Source organism: Mustela erminea, chromosome 2, assembly GCF_009829155.1.
Source record: "Mustela erminea isolate mMusErm1 chromosome 2, mMusErm1.Pri, whole genome shotgun sequence".
In the NCBI taxonomy this organism is placed as follows: Eukaryota; Metazoa; Chordata; class Mammalia; order Carnivora; family Mustelidae; genus Mustela; species Mustela erminea.
Genome location: NC_045615.1, coordinates 114,375,639 through 114,399,389, shown reverse-complemented (window position 1 = coordinate 114,399,389; position 23,751 = coordinate 114,375,639). Strand labels below are relative to the sequence as shown.

The 23,751-nt window shown below is 36.8% G+C and overlaps 1 protein-coding gene and 1 long non-coding RNA gene across 4 annotated transcripts in view; one reads left to right on the top strand and one right to left on the bottom strand.

Annotated features, from left to right (window-relative positions):
• Positions 1–23,751, top strand: part of KCNIP4 (potassium voltage-gated channel interacting protein 4) — a 1,139,639-nt gene that overhangs the window by 183,110 nt on the left and 932,778 nt on the right. The window lies entirely within an intron of this gene.
• On the bottom strand, positions 9,474–20,232 carry LOC116584932. Its single transcript, XR_004283386.1, has 3 exons — positions 20,092–20,232; positions 17,904–17,916; positions 9,474–9,484 (listed from the first exon to the last, which is right to left on the bottom strand). It is a non-coding gene; the product is annotated as an uncharacterized LOC116584932 (long non-coding RNA).

The following is a 23,751-nucleotide window of genomic DNA, read 5'->3' as shown; positions in this document are numbered from 1 at the left end:
TCCCTGAGAATTGTATTAATGCAAATTAAAATGAAGAGCTTTTGGTTGATATGCACTGAATGTTACCACTACATACATACATACATACCTACATACATACATTTACTTACTTACTTACTAACTTGAGGGGCAGAGAGAGTCTTAGGTAGATTCCAAGCTAAGCACAGAGCTCAATTCGGGGCTCAATCTTCTGACCATGAGATCATGACTTGAGCTGAAATCACAGACGTTTCACTGACTGAGCTAAGCAGGCACTCCTACCAATACTTTCATTAAAGATTTTTCACTAACTCTAAATAGTTCAACCAGATATTTGACTAGTGGGTGATTAGATGATTTCCTTAAGAGTGTTTGGGAAGTTTATTAGTTATATCCAGATCAATATTTGGATGCTACTACACCAGCCTGATCAATTGATTTCAGTAAGTAAATTTGGAGCATCTTCTGCGAGGTTAGAGACCAGTGGTTGTGATTGCCACCTGTCCCTTTTTCTCCAGTTGCAGGAACTCTGGAGAAAGTCTTTATGTTCCTTTGAGGTGCTCAGCACTGTTCTGTTTGCTGTTTGTTTTTTTTGTTTTTTGTTTTTTTTTTTTGTTGTTGTTGTTTTGTTTTGTGAATCATTCCTAGATGAATAACAAAGACTGAATTTTGTTTATTGTATTTGTATAATTTGTATATTGTCTATTTACTGAGGACTTATTTAATTAATGTGGCTAAATAAGTCCCTTATTCTTCTTGAATTTGTGCTAGAAAGTTTACATTCATTATCTCACTTCCTTCTGCCAGTAGCCTTGGGTTGGGGAGAGGTAGACATTATTCTCACTTTATAGATATGAAAACTGAGGTTGAGAGAGAGAGCAGATTAACACCTGTTCTTGACTCTTAGAAAGTTTTCATTCTTCCCACTTTTCCTCAATAGTACTTACTTTTATGTTGACTCTGTACAAGATGATACTGTCTTCTGTTTCATTCAAAAGTTTCTCCAGATGACATTTGTACTTTCATCATTGCCTTCTCCTATAAATTGCTTAGGAGACAATTTATAGTGTCTTCTCTTTAGTGTCTTCATCCCATCCAGGGAAGGTGAGGCTTAGGGAAGCTTCAGGTATTCAGTGTGTGCAGGAAATGGTTCTGTAAAACAGGATGATTTGGAGCAGTGATCAAGAGGACAGGTTTTCTATTCTGCAAGACCTGGTCTGAGCCAAGGCTTCAGTATTTATCAGTACAATGATGAGGGGCAAATGTCTTATCCTCAGTAAGTCTTGGCTTCTCCATCTATAAATGGAATAAAGGTCACACCAATGTTCATGGTTATTCATACATTCATTCTTTCAACAAATGTTTATTGAGCCTTATTGTGCCACAGACTTGGGAGTGAATAAGTTTCCTGCCCTGAGAGCTTATGTTCTAGCAAAGGAAGACATAATCAACTAATAAATAAGTAAACTTGTGTTAGGTAGAGGAAGGGGCTGAGTAGAAAAAATAAAGCACGGTTAGAGTCATAGAGACAGTGCAGAAGTGGATAAATGATGAAGTGGGGAGGGACATTTTTTTAAAAAGTGACTAGGGGAAGCTTCCCTTAGTAGATCTCAGCTGAGCAGACACTGGAAAGAAACATTTTTGCGAGAGTTAGGGGCAAAAAACACAGTGTCTAGAGTACTTTGCAAAATGACTGTTAGGGGCAGATGCAAGCTTTACTGCACACCCATTTACTGTGTGTATGTGTGCATGTATTTTATTGTGATAAGTACACTTAACAGATCTGCATTTGATAGATGTTTGGGTGTATGATGCAGTATTGTTAACTATAGTTTAATGTTGTATAGCAGGTATCTGTGACTTCTTAATCTTGCATAATTGAAATTGTATGTCCATTGATGCTCATTTGAAGTCACCAAAATAAGGGTTCCCTCAGGGGAGGGGACCTTTGTGCTTTGTTCCCTGCAGGATCACCAGCACACACAAGGCTGGGCAGGTATTTGGTGCAACTAAGCAGTAGGTCATGAGGTCTGTATTTTCCTGATAACCATGGCAGAATGAGAGGGTCAGAAGATATAGGGAATAGAGGGTAGATTAGGAAGCCCTGCATGGGGCTGTCCCCAGTGCACCTGTCCCAGGGCACCTCATCAGAATGTCATCAGTGGTATAGACTCAAAGGCTCTTGGCATGAGCTTGACTCTGGTTTCAGAAGAGAAACAATACTCCAGTGAGAAGTTTCCTGCAAAGCAGCTGTGTAATCTACTGGAAAAGAAAACAAAAACAAAAACAAAACAAAACAAAAAAAAACATGGGTAGATCCAGAGACCTAAAGAAGAATTCTGGTCTCTCCACTAATCTGGCTGGGGACACAGGGAGGGAAATATACAAAGAGGGATATAAAGGTCATAGGTTTCAGTTCTGTCCTAGCTCAGGCATTCCATTCTGATTTGCCATTAGCTTGCAAGAACAGTCTGGCCATATTCCCTGGAGACCAGAAAGAATTCTTCCTTTTATGCATTCAATGAATATTTATTAGTGAACACATGGGTCCAGCCCTTCGACTTGCAGAATATAGTTTTTTGGGAGTCTTCAGTTCCTAGTTCCAAAGTCTGTGTTTAAGGTATGAGATCTGAAAGTTCATGCTGTTTAAACCTGGTTTCTGCCACGACGTCTATGCTCTTTTTCCCAGGTGATGCCAAAAAAGAGATGCTCACTTCGAAAATAACTCGAGGTTTAACTAGCATCTTTTGCACCCAGGGACTGCTTGACATAGCTGAATGATTTATAAGGCAGTCTCTTAAGTAGATTTTCTTCTGATTTACATAATGTACATTTTGTAGGATCTTAGTGTCTTAGCTAGTGTGAAAGACCTTTCTTGATGATGTAAGTATTAGGAACTTCGCCATACTTCACCTTGCACTGTTTAATTGCAGATTCTGGAAACACTCCCTCAAAGATGCTAGATATTTAACTAAATTTCCAACTCCATGTTGCTAAATTGCAAACATCCTAGAAAAACTGATGAATGGGAATGAGCCCCAAATGCCTCCAGAAAGGCAAAATGCTTAGAAAAAATAAAAACCTCTAATTGCAGCAGCACATTTTATGGTCAATAAAGTATTCAACATGCTGTGCACCAGGGGTGTTTCAACAGAGTCAAATAAAAATAACTATGCACGTGATAGCTCAATGTAAAGTTTCTTTTCTCAGGGAGAGAGAGAAAAAAATCTCAGCTGTTTCTAGCCTGGCATATTTGATGAATTACTTGCACAAAGAGAATGTGCGGATTTAGTCTAGCTAAAACAAAACAGAGCAAACAAATTCCTGGTAGAAGGCTACTAAGGAGAGCCATGTATCTGATTCTGATTGGTTTGGGATTTTTTTCACTGAAGTCTTCTCTTAAACATGGATCCCCATACTCTGATGCCAGTGATTTTTCTCCTTAGGAGGGAATAACACTTGTTTCTTTTTTCCCCTCCCTCCCTTTCTTATTCCTTCTCCAGTACCCACCCATCTATCATCCATCCACTTATATCTTCTACTATTGGTGCATTTTTTTTTTTTTTGAAGAACAGAAATAAAAGTTTATTTGCAAACAGGATGATCTTGTTTGTCAAAAATCATAAGGAACACATACACATATATGCTTATATTTATTAAGCAAGTCCATGCACCACATTCCAAGGCTTGAGCTAGTCAATATCTCTTCCTTTATGAAGTGTAAAAGAAAAACAGAAGAGTATGAATAAAGCTTTGTGAAATCTCAGACAGGGAGCAGTTTACGGCTTTGGGGAATTACCAAAAGCCACACAGATCTGTAACTTTAGAGATGGGTCTTGAAGGAAGAGGGGGCTATGCCACCAGAGTGTTATTTTCTTTTTCTTTTTCTTTTTTTTTTTTTTAAGATTTTATTTATTTATTTGACAGACAGAGATCACAAGTAGGCAGAGAGATAGGCAGAGAGAGAGAGGAGGAAGCAGGCTCCCTGCTAAGCAGAGAGCCCGATGTGGGGCTCGATTCCAGGACCCTGGGATCATGACCTGAGCCGAAGGCAGAGGCTTTAACCCACTGAGCCACCCAGGCCCCCAGACTGTTATTTTCTATTAGTAGTTTTGTCACCTTTTCCCTGAGCTTCTCGTACTTGGAGTTCATTAACATCTTTTGTATTGTGCCTATGTATATAATTATTGATTGTTCCATCTGATGTTCTGTTAATACCCTCTCTCCCTCAGGCTCCTTATTATCATGGCTCCACTTGCTTTTTCCATCCCTGTGTTCACCCCAATCATGATTTCATATGAATCTAAATGGATCTGGAGACTTATAAAACTTGGACACATTACCTGGCAGGTAATGTCCTGGCAGGACACTTTACCTGGCAGGTCAAGTGTCCATTTTTGAGATAAAAAGAATCAATTCATTTACTTTTCTTAAAGCTTTTTGTTATGGAAAATTTTCAAACACAAACCAATGAAAGTGAGGAGTATAATAAACCTCATGTATCCTAGCTGTGACAGTTATCAACAATTTACCAAACTTGTTTCATCTATTATTTTATGGGGGGGGCGGACACTGATCATATTTTAAAATAAATGTTAGATGTAATCCTTATCTCCTACAAATTCCTACATATGTGTCTCCAGTTGATAAGAACAGGTTTATACATAAAGATCATGCCATGGTCATCCTTATCACAATTAATAATAATTCCTTTAAAAAGTTTATTACTCAATCTATATTTTCCTATTTATATTTCCCCAAGTCATCTCAAGAATTCTTTTAATAGTGTGTTTATTTACGTCAGAGTCCAAAGAAAGCTTTTTTATTGCATTTGGATGCCATTTTCCCAGTCTTTTAATGTATCATTCTTGCTCCTTTTTCTTTTTTATTAAAGCCATTGATTTTTTTTGTTTGAGAAACAGGACATTTGTACTGTATGGTGTCCTGTATCCTGGGTTTGGCTGAGGGCTTTCTTATTATGGTGTCTGTGCTCACATCCCCTCTGCCCGGCCTGCCCCTGTAGAGGCTCAATTCGATCAGGTTTTGTTCACTCTGCTTGGGTAATCAAGCAGACAGCAATACAGCATGAAGAAAATGAAATCCAGTGTATTGCCCAGAACTGTCATCCAGGAGAGTGCTTTCTGCCTGCAAAGGGGTGGATTTAAGTAACAATAGAAGCCCAAAGTCTTATGTAACTAGGTGTGGGTACCCCACCTAACTGAGTCCATTAGCCCTTTGTGGGGATTGTAAATTTGAGGTGTTAATATCAGCGGTCTATCTTCTCTATTTTTCTGCTCTTCAGTTCATAGTTTCAACTATAAATCAGTACCGGACATTTGGAAACTATAGTTTGTTTTCAATGACTGTCCTTCTCAGGGCAACCACAAGTTTCTGACTCAGTCTTGCACCTCCCGGGCACACAGGATTAGACAAGAATGATGTATATGAAATATTGTAGCATACTTCATGCTGAGTGAATGCTGAGTAAATGGTAATATTTATTTTGAAAACACATTTATAATTAGCCATTTTTCTCAAAGGATGTCAATGCCTTACTTCGTGGGTAGTAAAATGATTATCAGGCTCAAGCCCTATGTCCTGATTCCCAGCAGTCTCAGACCTAGATGTTGAGGAGGGACATCTGAGGGAAATACAGAGCTGGTGGTGACTCTTAATGTGGTGATGGGAATCTTTGTGTTATGAAATGTTATGGACATTTTCCTTCACATGAGCATCATACCTCTTTATTTTGGCTTCTTTCCCTCCTCATTTTCTTGGTCAGATTGGGTCAGCAGCCCTGGAATATGTATGAGGCCTTAAAGTTTGTCCATCCATCCTTCCTTCCATCCTTCCTTCCTTTATTTTTCTTTCTTTTAAAGATTTTATTTACTTATTTGAGAGAGAGAGAGAGTAAGAGAGAGAACACAAGCAGGGGGAGTGGGAGAGGGAGAAGGAGGCTTCCCACTGAGCAGGGAACCCCATGCAGGGCTCGATCCCAGGACACTGGAATCATGACCTGAGCCAAAGGAAAACGTTTGATCACTGAGCCACCCAGGTGCCTCAAGGCCTTAAAATTCTATGGAACACACCCTGTAAGGTGATTTCTGTGTCTACTCCCATCAAGGATCAATAAATTGGGTGTACTTTGGTGAGTCAATAGAATTTCTTTAAATAAAAAAGATCATAGTTGTTTTATTTACAAGATCCTTTAGAGTGTATGAAGCGTATTCATATACTTCATATCATTTGATCCTTTTTTTAATTAAATTTATTTATTTTCAGCATAACAGTATTCATTATTTTTTCACCACACCCAGTGCTCCATGCAATACATGCCCTCTATAATACCCACCACCTGGTACCCTAACCTCCCACCCCCGGCCACTTCAAAACCCTCAGATTGTTTTTCAGAGTCCATAGTCTCTCATGATTCACCTCCCCTTCCAATTTCCCCCAACTCCCTTCTCCTCTCTAACTCTCCATGTCCTCCATGCTATTTGTTATGCTCCACAAATAAATGAAACCATATGATAATTGACTCTCTCTGCTTACTTATTTTACTCAGCATAATCTCTTCCAGTCCCATCCATTTGATCCTTAATGCTGCTTTAAACAGTTTTGTACCCAGTAAACAATGAAGCATGGAGAATTTAAACAATATGTGTTATGCTATGGATTGGTGAATTAGCTCAGGTTTTGGTTCCATTAGCTTATATGTAAAGCTGTTTCAGGGGCATCTGGCTCAGTAGGTTAAGCATCCAACTCTTCATTTCAGCTCAGATCAGTATCTCAGGGTTGTGAGAACAGGCCTTGCGTTGGGCTCCACAGTGGGCATGGAGCCTGCTTAAGATTCTCTCTCTCCCTCTTCCCCCCTCCCCTCTGCCCCCAATCCTGCTTGTGCACACATATGCTCTCTATCCTAAAAAACAAACAAAAAAATAGGGTACCTGGGTGGCTCAGTTGGTTAAACACCTGACTCTTGATTTTGGCTCAGGTCATGATCTCAGGGTCCTGGAATCATGCCCCGCGTTGGGCTCCCTCCTCTGTGGGAAGTCTACTTGTCTCCTTCTTCCTTTGCCCATCCCCCACCTTGAGCACACTCTCTCCCTAAGAGAGCACACACTCTCTCTCTAAAATAAATAAATTTTTAAAAATAAAGAAATTTGTTTCAGGTACATTCTATGTGCTGTTTTTATGCGTATGTAGGAGTATTGAGGTGGACTATAGTATCCCAGCATTAGGAAACTTAGCCTCTAAATAGGAAATATGAAGTGTTAAGAAGTGTAATCTAAGGGTATGTAGAAAAGAGCTATTCTTTCTACTCATAAGCCCCAGAACGGGAGATGGCGCAAGGCCTCACTGTGACAGCAGGCAGTACAGCATGTGTGGAGGGCAGTGTGGGAGATGTGGATCCAGATATAAACAGAAGTTGGGTGAGGAAGGAAGGCCCTCATCAGGTGAATATGGCAGTGACTACCCAAGAGTTGGTGATGGTCTGAAATAATGGGGGAAGATGGAGAGAAGTTCTGCAGGGCTTCAAGTTCTTTTCCATCATAATTACTTTCACTTGCATGTTGGGTGGATGATATTGAATGGGAGAGGGCAATAAGGTCAGAGTCAAGAGGAAACAGCACTTGAAACATTGATTCTCTATTTGAATATCAAAGAGAACTGGGGAGGAACAGTGACAGCCATCAAGATAGTGTGATTCCACTGAAAGTCAGTAGTGATCACAGAGCAGATGACCCAACCTTGATAAAATGGTCTTTGAGGAGGTGGGCTGTGGAGAAGTAATTTGCTGTTTGATTTTTTTGATAGGAACACTATTGATTCCCCATCATCAGTTAAGTTCACTATAGATTGCCTTTTGGGAATGAGCACTGAGGAATGAGTTTTGCTTTCTGCTCTCCTGAGGTAGAAAACAAGAATGCCAGGAGCTGTGATCATACCTTCCATTTAATTTTGAAAACATGTTTGTATGGGATTAATTTCATGAGACAGGGTTTGAAATCATTATCAAAGATAGGTAATATTTTTACTGCATAAGAAGATTCACAATTGAGTCATAAATTCAGGTTTTTGAATGATACAACAAACCTACTTTAGAATTGAATAATTGTAGTAGTTATGACAATCTTGAATTCTTTTTAATTTTTAAAAAATTTATTTATTTATTTTAGAGAGAGAGAGAGAGAAAACATGTACAGCAGGGGAGAGGGAAAGAGAATCTGAAGCAGGTGCCATGCTAAGCATGGAGCCTTATGTGGGTCTTAATCTCATAACCCCAAGATCATGACCTGAGCCAAAACCAAGATTCAGATGCTCAATGGACTTCGCCACCCGAGGTGTCCCTTGAATTTTCTAAGAGCATACAGAGCTGTGTTTATCACTGAAATAACTACAATTGGTTTTCTTTTCTTTGATACCTTCTATCTGCTGCTTTCCTCAGATATGAAGAATGCCATAAAAACCCAGGATCTGGATATTAACAGCTGGATTCTTTGTCCCTGACTTTTTATTTTTTCAGTCAGCAACACTAAAACTGTCTAACCATCTACTGATTTTCTTATCCCAGTTTGGATCACTAAAAGGAGAACAAATGATTATTAATGACAACACAACAATGCTAAAAATAACTTGGGCCTGGGTCACTCCCCTGCTGCAACATCCCAAATAATTCACCTGTCTATGTGATAAATGATTCATATCAGGATTCAAAATCAGTCTTCAGGATATAAACCCAACCTTTAGGCCAAAAGATTCTGTAATAGAGAAAGAACTGAGAGGCAAACAAAACATGTATTTGTATAAATTTCTTTTGTATTTTCAGTTATCATGTCATAAAACAGACATCTAGTGCACAATTGGCATTTACTCTGACCGATTAACAACAACAACAACAAAAAACTCATTTCTGTCCACTATACAACTTTTCAATGCTTATTACATACATCATGTCATTTAATCTTATCAACAGTCCTGTGCAATTGATATTCTCATCAGGTATATCTTCTAGAGATGGTTAAATGGGTATTTGGAGGCTAAACTGGCTTGCCCAATGAAGGGTTACAGAATGGAGCCAGCACCTTTTGTCTCCAGCTCTTTCTTCAGAACCATTCTGCTTCCAATATTTAAAGGGATGGTTTTCATACACAAAAATAGACTCAAAATGGATGAAAGACCTAAATGTGAGATAGGCATCAATCAGAATCCTAGAAGAGAACACAGGCAGCAACCTCTGTGACCTTGGCTGCAGCTACTTCTTGCTAGACATGTCTCTAAATGCAAAAATGAATTATTGGGACATCATCAAGATTAAAAGCTTTTGCTCAGGAAGGAAACAGTCCACAAAACCAAAGACAACCAATGAATGGGAGAATATCTTCACAAATGTCTTTTCAGGGAAAGGACTAGTATCCAAAATCTATAAAGAACTTATCAAACTCAACACCTGAAAGATAAGTAATCCAATCAAGAAATGAGCAGAAGACATGAACAGACATTTCTCCAAAGAAGAAATAAAAATGCCCAACAGACACATGACAAAGTGCTCAACATCACTTGGTATCAGGGAAATACAATCAAAACCGCAATGAGATACCCCCTCACACTGGTCAGAATGGCTAAAATTAGTAAGTCAGGAAATGACAGATGTTGGCGAGGATATGGAGAAAGGGGTACTCTCTTACACTGTTGGTGGGAGTGCAAGCTGTTGCAGCCACTCTGGAAAACAGCATGGAGGTCCCTCCAAAAGTTGCAAATAGAACTACCCTACCATCCAGCAATCACACTACTGGGTATTTACCCTAAAGATAAAAACATAGTGATCCAAAGGGACACCTGTGCCCCAGTGTTTTTAGCAGCAATGTCCACAATAGCCAAACTATGGAAAGAGCCTAGATGTCCGTCAATAGATGAATGGATAAAGAAGGCATGGTGTATACATATACAATGGAATACTGCTTGGCTATCAAAAAAATGAAATCTTTCATTTGCAACGAAGTGGATGGAATTGGAGGGCATTATGCTAAGTGAAGTAAGTCAATCAGAGAAAGACAATTCTCTTATGACCTCACTTGTATGTGGAATTTAAGAACCAAAACAAAGGATCATGGGGGAAGGCAAGGAAAAATAAAACGAGATGAAATCAGAGAAGGAAACCAACTATTAGAGACTCTTCATCGTAGGAAACAAACTGAGGGTTGAGGGAGGGGTAGGGGGTAGGGGAAAGGGTAACTGGGTGATGGACATTGAGGAGGGCATGTGATGTAATGAGCACTGTGTTTTACGTAATGCTGATGAATCACCCAACCAACTCTACCTCTGAAGGTAATAATATACTAAATTTTAATTAATTGAATTCAAATTATAAAAAAAATAAAGGGATGGTTTTGGTGAAATGTGGCAGGAATTCTCTCTGTAAACCACTGTTTTATGTTCTTTAATTTCTTAGGGCTTCCATAACAAATTACCATAAACTAGATGATATAAAACAATAGAAACTTAATCTCTTTCAGTTCTGCAAGCTGGAAGCTCAAAGTCAAAATGTCAGTAGGCTCATGGTCTCTCTGAAGGCTCTAGGGGAGAATTCTTTGTCACCTCTTCCAGCTTCCGGTAGTTTCCAGTATTCTTTGATTTGCGGTAGCGTAATTGTAACTCACTTCTGTCTTGGCTTCTTTCCGAGTATCCTTATGTCCTTTTCTGTCTCTTCTAAAGACACACTGGATTTAGGGCCCTTCCTAATCCAGTATGATGTCACCTTTATCTTTACCTTTACCTTAATTACATCTACTTCCATATAAGGTCATGTTCTAAGATCCCAAGTGGATGTGAATTTTGGGAAGCACTATTCAAAACACTACAGCTACATTTCTTATTTCTGTTTTAGTAGGGAAATTAGAGTGCCGATTAAGGTTAATATCAAGTAAATGAACATGGTTTGAGTCCTGATTTTGTTTGTTTGTTTGTTTGTATTTGTTACAACCTTTTAATGTAGAATGTGACTTGAGCACTATATTTCCACTCACGGAACTTGTGGAGTTACTTCTCCAACAGCTTTACAACACATCTAAGTAGGCTGAGAATGTTGCTACTCTAAACAATGCCCCTCTTTGGAAAACAAGCCCCATACATGGTTACTCCCAGAGTCCTGATATTTTTGATTGCAGTTGATTGCACCAAATTTACAGTTTGAGGCTCCTCATGGACTCCAGGAATGTGTATTTATTTATTTTTTAAAGTAGGTTCCATGCCCACTGTGGAACTTAATATCAAAATCTGAGCTGAGATCAAAAGCCAGATGCTTAACCTACTGAGCATCCAGGTGCCCCTAGATGTGTGTACTTTGAATCTCTGTATTTTACTAAAGAGGAAAATATACCGTTTTGCCAATTCTGATGATGAAATATTCTGCAGCCTGCACTTACTAAGAGTTGGTACCCATTTAGCAGAACTCATCATAACTTCTGTATATTTCCCTTGGAGTCAGAGAAGAAGACAGCAGACATAAAGTGTCTCCTGATCTTGAGATGTCTACAGAACTTGTGAAACATGGCTCTTTTCAGATCCACACAATGGATGGTCTTAGTTTGACAGACTGGGTAGGGAGTGATCTCATCAGGGCTCCCTAGAAGGTGAACTTGATCCATTATTGATTGTCAAATATTGATGAATCTCATAGGAATTCCATAGACTGATCTGCTTTTATTTTTTATTATGTCTACAATGACTGGGATGGAATGAAGGTGAGGTTGGCCATGGGTGTTGTATGAAGTTATCACTCAACAAAATGTCTGGTTCTGGCAGGATGAAAACAAAGCTTCTAAACTAGCAGCTAACGTAGTAACCTAAGCTTATTGAAGTCAAACAAGACTTTGCAGATTCAATCCAATCCTACCTAAGTTGAAATGATTATTTTAAATTAGAAAAACCAATGCATGTTGCTTTTTGGAAATTGAAAGCATGTAATACCAGAAAAAACAAATAAACCCACAGTTCTATTATCTTTAAGAAAAACCTATAGGTTTGTTCTTTGCATCCCTTTATTCTATGTACCTTTTTTTTTTTTTTTAAAGATTTTATTTATTTATTTATTTGACAGAGAGAAATTGCAAGTAGATGGAGAGGCAGGCAGAGAGAGACAGAGGGAAGCAGGCTCAGGTCATGATCTCTATGTACTTTTTTAACATACAGCTTTGAATCCTACTTTAATTTTTAAAAACAAAATTCTAGGTATTTTAGGTTTTTCATAGTCTTTATAAATGCCATTTCTGTGCCTGCATAACAGCTCATCAAGTATAGAATAAGTTTCTCCATTGTGGGCATTTAAGTTGTTCCAAGTATTTTTGGCATTATAAGTAATACCTGGATGCATAATATTTCAGTAAAGATCTCTCCCCGGAAACAAATACCCTGATCTTTAGATAAATTTTTATTATCATTTTCTTGATTATGTTGATCTATATTGAGAGTTTAATATTTTTTATAATCCTGAATGTATTGAAAGTTTACCTACCAAAATGTTTTTACACTGCTGTCAGTAGAATTCATTTCACACATGGAACTGAACCCTTGCCAGCATTAAAATGATTTTTGATCACCAATAGTTTGAGAAATTTAAAAATGCAGTCATATTTTACTTTTAATTAACATTTCTTTAATTATTAGCACAGATAACATTTTAATGTACTTTTTAAGATCATGTTCTTTTTTTTTTTTGTTGTTGTTATCTCTGCTATGAGCTGGATTGTGTCCCCCCAAAATTCCTGTGTTGATGTCCTAACCACCAGTATCTCAGGATGTGACTGTATTTGAAGAGAGGGTCCTTAATATTAGGGTAAAATGAGGTCATATGGATGGATCTAATTCAATATGACTGGTGTTCCTAAGAGGAGATTAGGACACCAACAACATAAAGACCAAAAACAACTATATGAGGACATAGTGAGAGAGTGGCCATCTGCAAACAGAGGTGAGAGGAACCAAACTTGCCAGCATTTTCTATCTTCCCTGTGAGAAAATAAAGTTATCTTGATTAAAACATTCCAGTCGGTAATTTGTTATGGTAGTTCTAGCAAAATAATACCATGTTCCTAGACAATTTATTTATTAGGTCTTAGAGCTTTTCTTAGTAACTTGTATAAGTATTTTTTTCTTTTTAATGTTGAACAGTTATTTCCTTTTTGCATTTGTTGCAAAATGATTATTTGCTTTTTTTATATTTAGGTTTCTAGCGGGCAGCATGTGTTTATTTATTATTTTTCTAATATTATTCATCTTTTCCTTTGTACTTTTTTCCCCAGTACTTCAAAGGTTAGAAAGTCCTTCTCCCTTAAGAGATTGGACACACTGTCAGTTCTATTTTTTGTTAGTTTTTCTGTGGTTTGATGTTGACCTGTACAATATAACTATTCTCCATGGTTTGAGAATGAGGGCTCATGAAAGTAAGTGAATTCAAATTTACAGAGCAAAGTTTCCTTTAAGGTTTTTAAGCCCTGACCAATACCATATCATATTCATTTGCAATGACTCAAATAAGGTATTTTCTGTGGTTATTACTTCATTTTGAAAACCTGCATTTTTAAAATGAACAATAACCTCATTCTTAAATCTTTAATTTTATTAATATAGGAGTTATAAAGACCAAGAGTCTAAAAGAGAGAGTAGCTTGAGCTTTCTGAAACTTGTTAAATGTCTTTGAAATTCTACTGGAATCTTATTTCAGTTGAAGGACATGTTGTCTTACAAGATGAAAGAAACATTCTTCTCTGTTTTTGCTTGTTTTCACTTATGATTCTTTTGCTAAGAAAAAAATTCAAGTCTTTTTGTATGGATCATTTTATCCAGAGTTTTTACCTTTTTTTATTTGAAGATTGTTTTAGGATTTATTCAGAAATGTCTCTCTTTTATAGCTCTATGTTTATTTCATTTAGTTCTCCACTCAGGTCCATCAAAAAGCCATCTCTAACAGACATTCTTCTTCATTTCTTTGTTGTTGATGTTCATTTCAAAATATAAAGCTGGGGGTATAGCTCAGTGGTAGAGCATTTGACTGCAAAACATAAAGCTGTCTCCACTTGTGGGTTAAAATTATCTGACCATTGTGGAAATTCTCCTGAGCTGAATCATCTCTTATTAGTACTAAATAGTTGAAAGTATCATCTGTAAAATTATCTTTTTAAAGATTTTATTTATTATTTATTTGACAGAAAGAGAGATAGATCACAAGTAGGCAGAGCAGCAGTCAGAGAGAGGGGAAGCAGGCTCCCTGCTGAGCAGAGAGATCAGTGCCAGCCTCCATCCTAGGACCCTGAAATCATGACCCAAGCTGAAGGCAGAGGCTTAACCTACTGAGCCACCCGTGTGCCCCTGTAAAATTATCTTAAATAAAGATTTGAATGACCTTCTCTGAATAGCTGACAAATAAATGTCCTTTCTTTTTTTTTTAATTGAAGTATATTTGACTTATACATTACATAAGTTTAAAGTGTATAATATATTGTAGCCTTAGCTAATACCTTGGCCTAGTCATGTAATTATCACTTCTTCTCATGTTGGAAGCAGTTAAGATCTAGTCTTTTAGCAAGTTTAATGGTTATAATACATATTTGTTGTCTGCAATCACTATTCTAAGTATTAGGTTTCCAGCACTTATTTATTTGCTAATTGTGACTATGTACCCTTAAAGAAAATCTCAACTATTCTTCTATTCCCACAGCTCCTGATAACTACCATTCTAGACTTGATTTCTATGAGTTTGGGTTTTTAAGGTTTCACATGTAAGAGACATCACATAGTATTTGTCTTTCTGAGTTATTTCACTTGGCACAATGTTTTTAAGGTCCATTCCTGTTGTCGTAAATGGCAGAATTCCTTTTTTCTAATGGCTGATTATCTGTTCATCTGTTCATCTGTTGGTAGACACTTACATCATTTCCATTTCTTGACTATTGTGGGAATAATGCTACATTACATATGGGAACATGTATATCTCTTTGATAAACTGTTTGCATTTCATTTGGATATATACCCACAAGTGGGATTGCCAGATCAAAGGGTAGTTCTATTTTTAATTTTTTGAAGACCCTCCATACTCTTTAACTTAGTGTGTGTACCAGTATACGATCTTAGCAGTAGTACACAAGGATCCCTTTTCTCCATATCTTCCCAACACTTATGTTTCTTTTCCTCTCAAAAAGAATTTTAGTAAGGTTTACTAATGTACAAGTATATTGATAAGATTTATTCATTCAACAAATACTTACTGAGCACCCATTACATATCAGGCACTATCCTGAAGTTTGGGAATTGCTGTCAGGATTTGTAGAGCATGGGGTACCTGGTTGGCTCAGTTGGATAAGCATCTGACTCTTGGTTTCAGCTCACATCATGACCTGGGGATCATGAGATTAAGCCCTATGTCGGGCACTGTGCTCATCTCAGAGTCTTCTGGGGTTTTTCTCCCTCTTCCCCTCCTACTTATACTCTGTCTCTCTCAAATAAATAATAAATCTTAAAAAAAAAAAAAAAGAAGAAGAATTTGTAGAGCATGGATAATGACCGATCAGAAAAGGCTCTGGCTGTGTTGTAGCAAAGTCCCAGAAGCTCTTGCCTGGAGCTTTAGTTGCTGGGTTGAGAGTTCCAGTGGAAGACTTAAGGGAAGCAGCCATGTTTCAATATTTTAGCAAGTAGTATAGCCTTATCAGACTATAAACTTACCCCTGGCTTCATTGTTATCTTTTTTTTTTTTTTTTTTTTTAGTTTTTATTTTAATTCCAGTTAGTTCTAGTATAATATTAGTTTCAGGTATACAGTGTAGTGATTTCAGTACTTTCATAGAACACTCAATGCTCACCCCAACAAGTGCACTCCTTAATTCCCATCACCTATTTAGCCCATCCACCCATCCACCTCCCTTTTAATTACTATCATTGTTACCTTTAAGACTAATGAAAAGGAATCAAACATATCCTTACCTCTGAATCTAATGGGTAAATATGGGAAGGCAGACAGTTATAGAAGGAAGTCACAAATGTCATAACAGAAGTACTTCTAACAGAATCCCAAAGAAAGCAGAAGTCACGGCTATTTGAGAATGAAGGTTGGATCCAGTGAGAAAAAACTTTCTAGGGGAGGTGACCTTGCTAAGTTTTGGAAGATAAACAGTTGTCAAGGGGCTGTAGGTAGAGGGTAAATCAAGAGCAAAGATTAAGTCTTAATTTTGTAGATTGTAATCCTCGTAAGATTTATCACCAACTTTAATGTGATCAGGTCTGCAAAATGTTTATTAGAAATCCAGCCCCTAAACCTACATTGTTCAAGGTTACAGTAGTACTTTATTTATTTTATTTTAATTTATTTATTTTCAGCATAACAGTATCATTATTTTTTCACCATACCCAGTGCTCCATGCAATCCGTGCCCACTATAATACTCACCACCTGGTACCCTGACCTCCAACCCCCCCGCCACTTCAAACCCCTCAGATTGTTTTTCAGAGTCCATAGTCTCTCATGATCACCTCCCCTTCCAATTTACCCCAACCCCCTTCTCTCTAACTCCCCATGTCCTCCATGCTTTTTGTTATGCTCCACAAATAAGTGAAACCATATGATAATTGACTCTCTCTGCTTGACTTATTTCACTCAGCATAATCTCTTCCAGTCCCGTCCATGTTGCTACAAAAGTTGGGTATTCATCCTTTCTGATGGAGGCATAATACTCCATAGTGTATATGGACCACATCTTCCTTATCCATTCATCCGTTGAAGGGCATCTTGGTTCTTTCCACAGTTTGGTGACCGTGGCCATTGCTGCTATAAACATTGGGGTACAGATGGCCCTTCTTTTCACTACATCTGTATCTTTGGGGTAAATACCCAGGAGTGCAATGGCACTCTTACACTGTTGGTGGGAATACAGTAGTACTTTATTAACAGCAGTTGAGGTTGATTGTTGACTAAAAGAAGTCTTCTGGGACGCCTGGGTGGCTCAGTGAGTTAAAGCCTCTGCCTTCAGCTCAGGTCATGATCCCAGGGTCCTGGGATCGAGCCCCGCATCGGGCTCTCTGCTCGGGAGGGAGCCTGCTTCCTCCTCTCTCTCTGCCTGCCTCTCTGCCTACCTGTGATCTCTGTCAAATAAATAAATAAAATCTTTAAAAAAAAAGTCTTCTTCAATATTTGGTTTTTAAGAGTCTTGTCATCTAGATTTTCTGCTCCCCAGGATTTATTTCCCCTACAGCTTCAGTCAAATCTAACTCCTGGGGTAATCAAGCAAAGCATAAGCAAGCATAAGCTTGTAACATCAATTCCCATGGTTGCGTCCCCTCACATTTTCAGCATTCCATTAACTATGAATGAAGGTCATAATTTTTCATCAAGGGTGTTGCTATAGCCAAGAAGCAGGCTACATTTTTTGCACAAAATAACCTCTGTCTCTTCTCTCTTGTCATTTTGGTGATAAAGTACAAATTTGACAATGCTGATTTTCTTAGAAAACTCAGTTTGGTTGTATTTTTTAAAAAAAGAGAGATGAGAGGAAAAAAAAATGTGCACATCCCTCCCCCCCAACCAAATGGAGTTGTGTCAAGAAATGTGGTTATTCTGAATATTACCATGGTAGACAAAATAAATACCCCCAACAAAGATGTTCACATCCTAATACCCAGAACCTATAAATATGTTACCTTAAATGGCAAAAAGAACTTTGAAAATGTGATTAAGAATCCTGATTTAGGAATGTTTTCTGAGATTATCTGTATGGGCCTAATGTGATAACAAGAGTCCTTTAAATGAAAGAGGTACACAGAAGTATCAAGGTCAAAGTAATGTAGTATGAAAAAGATTCTACCAACCATTGTTGGTTCTGAAGATAAAAAAGGACCAAGAACCAAGGAATGAAGGGGACCTCTAAAAGGTGAAAAAGACAAAGAAATGAAATCTTTCCAAGAGCCTCCAGGCAGAATGCAGCCTTCAAACATTTTTTTTTTTTTTTAAGTTTTAAGAATGTGAGGCTCAAATGTGAGGCTCAAAGTCACAACACCCAATGTGGTGTTCAAACTCACAACCCCAAGATCAAGAATCACATGTTCTACTGACCAAGCCAGCTAGGCATCCCTCAAACACTTTTATTTTATCCCAATGAGACCCTTTGTGGACGTCTGACCTCCAAACTGTGATAGAATAAATTGGGTTTTTTAAAGCCATTAAATCTGTGGTAATATTTTATAGGAAACTATTATTAAGTACTTTTCATGTTAATTAGTAACTTCTGATTATGTCCTTATAGGCAAAAAGTAAGTCCTAATATAGATTTTACCTCCGACTGCAGCCCATGGTAATCTCTTATACTGTACAGAAAACACATTCAGTGTTTTTATTGTAAAAGAAAATACAAGAAACAAGAAAAGTCTCAAATAAACAACCTAACTTTACCACTTCAAGGAACTGAGAAAAAGGAAAAAAGAAAGCCTAAAGCTAATAAAAGGAAAGAAATAACAAAGATTAGAACAGAAATAAATGAAATAGAGACTAAAAAGATAATAGATAAGATCAGTGAAACTAGGAGCTGTTTCTCTGAAAAGATAAAATTGCCAAACCTATAACTACATTCACCAAGAGAAAGAGGGAAAGGACTCAAACAAAATCAGACACAAAAGAGATGTTCCAGCTAGTACCATGGAAATACAAAGGGCCATAAGAGACTAATATGAGCAATTATATGCCAAGAAATTGAATACCCTAAAAAATGAATAGATTCTTAGAAGCATAGCTTACCAAGACTGAATCATGATGGATGGAAAGTCTGAACAGATAAATTACTAAGTAAGAAGTTTAATCAGTAATCAAACACCTCTCCCCTACAAACAAAAGTGTAGGAACAGACAGCTTTAGTTGTAATGTCTACCAAACATTCAAAGAAGAATTAATACAAGTCCTTCTCAAATACTTTCACAAAATAGAAGAGGAGGAAACTCTTCCAAACTCATTTTATAAGACTGGTACTATTCTGATTTTGAAACCAGGCAAGGATACCAAAGGAAGATTATAGGACAACATCCTTGATGAACATAGTGGCAAAAATCCTTAACAAAATATTAGCAATCCAATTTCAACAATACATTAAAAGGATTATACACCATGATCAAGTGGGATTTATTCCATGGATATAAGGATGGTTTAATATCTGCAAATCAGTCAAGATTATATACCACATAAACAAAATAATGTATAAAAATTATATGATCATCTCAAAAATGCAAAAAAAAATAATTTGACAAAATCCAACATCCCTTTAAGATAAAAATGCTCAACAAAGTGGCTATAGAGGGAACCATACTTCAACATTATAGAGACCATATGTGAGAAGCCCACATCTAATATTATACTCAATGGTGAAAAGCTCAAGGCTTTTCCTCTAATATTAAGAACAAAAAAAGAATGTCTAGTCTCACGATTTTTATTCAACATAATGTTGGAGGCCCTAGCCAGAGCAATTAGGTAAGAAAAATAAATGAAAGTTATCTAAATTGGAATGGAAGAAGTAAAACTGTCACTATTTGCAGATGACATTATATTATATATAGAAAACCTAAAAGAATACATCCAAAAAGTTAGAAATAATAAATTCAGTAAAGCTGCAAGATACAAAATCACTACACAAAAATTTGTCTATACAATAATAACTGTCAGAGAAAATAATTCATTTACAATTGCATCAAAAATTACCTAGGAATAAATTTAATAATGGTGAAAGACCTGTATTTTGAAAACTATAATACATTAGTGAAATAAATTGATGAAGACACAAATGGAAATTAATTCCATTCTTGTAGGTTGAAAGAATCAATGTTGTTAAAATGCCCATACTGCCCAAAGCAATCCCAAGATTCAGTACAATTCCTATTAAAATTTCAGTGGTCTCTTTCAAGGAAATTAAAAAAAAAAAGCCTTAAAATCTGTTTGGAACCATAAAACAAACAAACAAACAAACAAACAAACAAAAATACTGAATAGCAAAAGCAGTCTTGAGGAAGAGCTGGAGGCATCATGTACCTTTATCTCAAACTCTATTACAAAGCTATAGTAATTGAAAAGAATGGTATTGGCCTAACACAGAATAGGGAGCCCAGAAATAAATTCACACATGGATGGTCATTAATTTATGACAGAGAAGCCAAGAATATAGATTGGGGAAAAGACAGTCTCCGATAAATGGTGTTGAGAAAGCTGGACACCCACATGCAAAAGAATGAAACTCCACCATTGTCTTATACCATGCACAAAGAGTAACACAAAATATATTAAAGACTTGAATGTAAGACCTAAAACACAAAACTCTTACAAGAAAACATATTAAAAAACCTCTGTACAGCAGAAGAAACCATGTCAAAATGAAAGACAACCTACTGAAAGGGAGAAAAAAATTGCACATCATATGTCTAATAAGGGGGCTAATATCTAAATGTATAAAGAACTCCAATAACTCAATTGCAAAGAAATTCTGATTTAAAAATGGTCAGAAGATCTAAATAGACATATTTCCAAAGAACTCATACTAATAGAAAATAAACACATGAAAAATGCTCAACACCAGTACTCACCAGGGGACTTCAAATCAAAACCGTACCAGTCAAATGGCTACATTCAAAAACACAAGAAACAAGTGTTGAGGAGGATGTGGAGAAAAGGAACAATTGTCCACTATTGGTGAGAATGTAAAGTAGTGCAGCCATTTTGGAAAACAGGATAGAGGTTCCTCAAAAAATTGAAAGTAGAATTACCGTATGATCCAGCAATTTTATTTCTAGGTATTTAAAGAAAACAAAACACTAACTTGAAAATATATATGCACCCCCTTGTTCATTATAGCATTATTTACAATAACTGAGAAATAGAAACAGCCTAACGGTTTGTTCCTTAAAAAAATAAAAATAAAAATAACTTCTGATGATTGTTTCTACTTCCTTGGTGTTAGTTGTGATCTCTCCCTTTTCATTCATAATTTTATGAACTTGGGCTTTCTTTCTTTTCTTTTGGATTAGTGTGGCCAATAGTTTATCGATCTTATTGATTCTTATATGCCAATAAGCTTAGCAACGTAGATGAAATGGATGCATTCCTGGAAAACTGTAAACTACCAAAATTGAACCAGGAAGAAATCGACAACCTGAATAGATCGATATCTAATAACGAGATTAAAGCAGTGATCAAAAACCTCCCAAAAAACTAGAGCCCAGGACCTGACGGATTCCCTGGGGAATTCTACCAAACCTTCAAAGAATAAATAACACCTATTCTCCTGAAGCTGTTTCAAAAAATTGAAGCAGAAGGAAAACTTCCAGACTCTTTCTATGAAGCCAGCATTACCCTGATCCCCAAACCAGGCAAAGACCCTACCAAAAAGGAGAATTTTAGACCAATATCACTAATTAATATGGATGCTAAGATTCTCAACAAGATCCTAGCCAACAGGATCCAACAGCACATTAAAAAGATTATCCACAATGATCAGGTGGGATTCATCCCTGGGCTACAAGGATGCTTCAACATTCGCAAATCAATCAATGTGATACAACAAATTAATATGAGAAGAGAGAAGAACCACATGGTCCTCTCAATTGATGCAGAAAAAGCATTTGACAAAATCCAGCATCCGTTCCTGATTAAAACGCTTCAAAGTATAGGGATAGAGGGAACATTACTGAACCTCATCAAATCAGTCTATGAAAGACCCACAGCAAATATCATCCTCAATGGGAAAAAGCTTGCAGCCTTCCCACTGAGATCAGGAACAAGACAAGGATGCCCACTTTCACCACTCTTGTTCAACATAGTATTAGAAATCCTAGCAACAGCAATCAGACAACAAAGAGAAATAAAAGGTATCCAAATTGGTAATGAAGAAGTCAAACTCTCTCTCTTTGCAGATGACATGCTTCTTTATATGGAAAACCCAAAAGACTCCACCCCCAAACTACTAAAACTCATACAGCAGTTCAGCAACGTGGCAGGATACAAAGTCAAGGTACAGAGATCAGTGGCTTTCTTATATACTAACAATGAAAATACAGAAAGGGAAATTAGTTTCCACCACTCTACTTGTGTATCTAGTAGTTCTACTTCTCTCTCTAGCTCATCTGTTTGTTTTTTTTTTTTTTTTTTTTTTCATGCAGCAACTTATTTCATAGAAGCATGGAATATTGATCACCATGGCTGGAGTCCTACTTACCCGAGCTGCCCTGCCAGTGAATTAAAGCACCTATGTAAAAGCCAAGAAACAGAATTGGGATGGGAAATGTTAACTCAGTATTACAAAATTATGCTACTGTGCAAACAAGGAAGGGTGTGCTATTTATTTTTTAAACTATTGTAGTTATCTACCATGGGCTTGTTTCTTTTTCCATTCTTTCTCTCTGTGTCAGTGCCTCTCAAATTTTCTCTTTCTCTTTGGCAGTGGCCAACATATTTTCCAACTAAGCACCTCTTCTTTATTTTGTAACTATGAAAATTCTGGGCATATTTTTCTTTCCATGACTACCTATAAACCTGCAACAGTGAAACTTGGGTTTACTAGCAAATTGCAGTTTAAATGTAGGTAGGGAGAGTAGATATGTAGCATTTACTAAGCTTCTACTTTATGTCAGATTCTCCACTCATCTTTTTTTTTTCATTCATAATTTAATCCATAAGATATATCAGGTGACTAAAATTGTTGCCACTTTCCTTTTGAGAAAATGGAAGCTTAGCAGAGGTAAGTCATTTTGCAAAGGTATATAAGTGATATCATCATGATTTGAATGAAGATCTATGTGATTTAAAATCGTTTGAATTCCATCTTTCAACAGGTTTATACACAGTACAGTTAAAGTTTCATGAAAGTAGGGTCCTTTTTTGATATTCCACCATTGGAACTTCCATACTAGCCACATTCTAGCATATATGATACAGTTAATAATTATTTGTGGAGAGAAAGGAGAAATTGACGAAAAATAGAGTGAGGGGAAATGGGAAGGAAGAGAGATACTTCTGTGACAATACTGCTTTGTTTCAAGCATCTGTTCTACACAATATAATAAATTTACATACCTGCTTAGAGTATCTATGTAAATATTTAATTACTGAAAAGCATCATTTTGTGTGTATTTATATATATGAATGTGTGTATATAAGTATAAATGTATGTCTGTACATATGTGTGTGTATACATACAACTGGATGACATAAAAATATGCATGACTTTGCATGCACTTGAATAAACACCATCAAGCAAATTTTCAAATACTTAAGGCTACGTATATACAGGTTTATGTATATGTAGGTTTATGTACATAGAACTTTATGCTTCATGGTGGTTGCTTGAGTGTATGCAATGTCATCCACGTTTTTAAAATACTTTTGGGATAGGTCCATATGCAGAGATTAGAACCACTTGCTTTAATGACTGAATGGATATGAAAGCAAATTAAGTCAGAAAACCCTGCTTCCTTGTAGATACCATTTTTTGGTTTTGCTATGAATCAACCATTGGAAACTTTTGTTTGAGCATTTTGTTTATTCATTTTTTTCTTCTTTGTCATAATGCTAGCTAGATTTTAATGAGAGAAACAGAAAATTGGCTTTGATATAAAGGATTTACTTCAAAGGAGCTATTCAAGACAACCAGGAAAATAATTTTGGACACAACTATATTTTAACAAGTATAATTTTTCCCCCATACCATAATGATATGAATAGCATTGAGAGTTTTCTATGCAGATGTAATTTGTTTATTGCA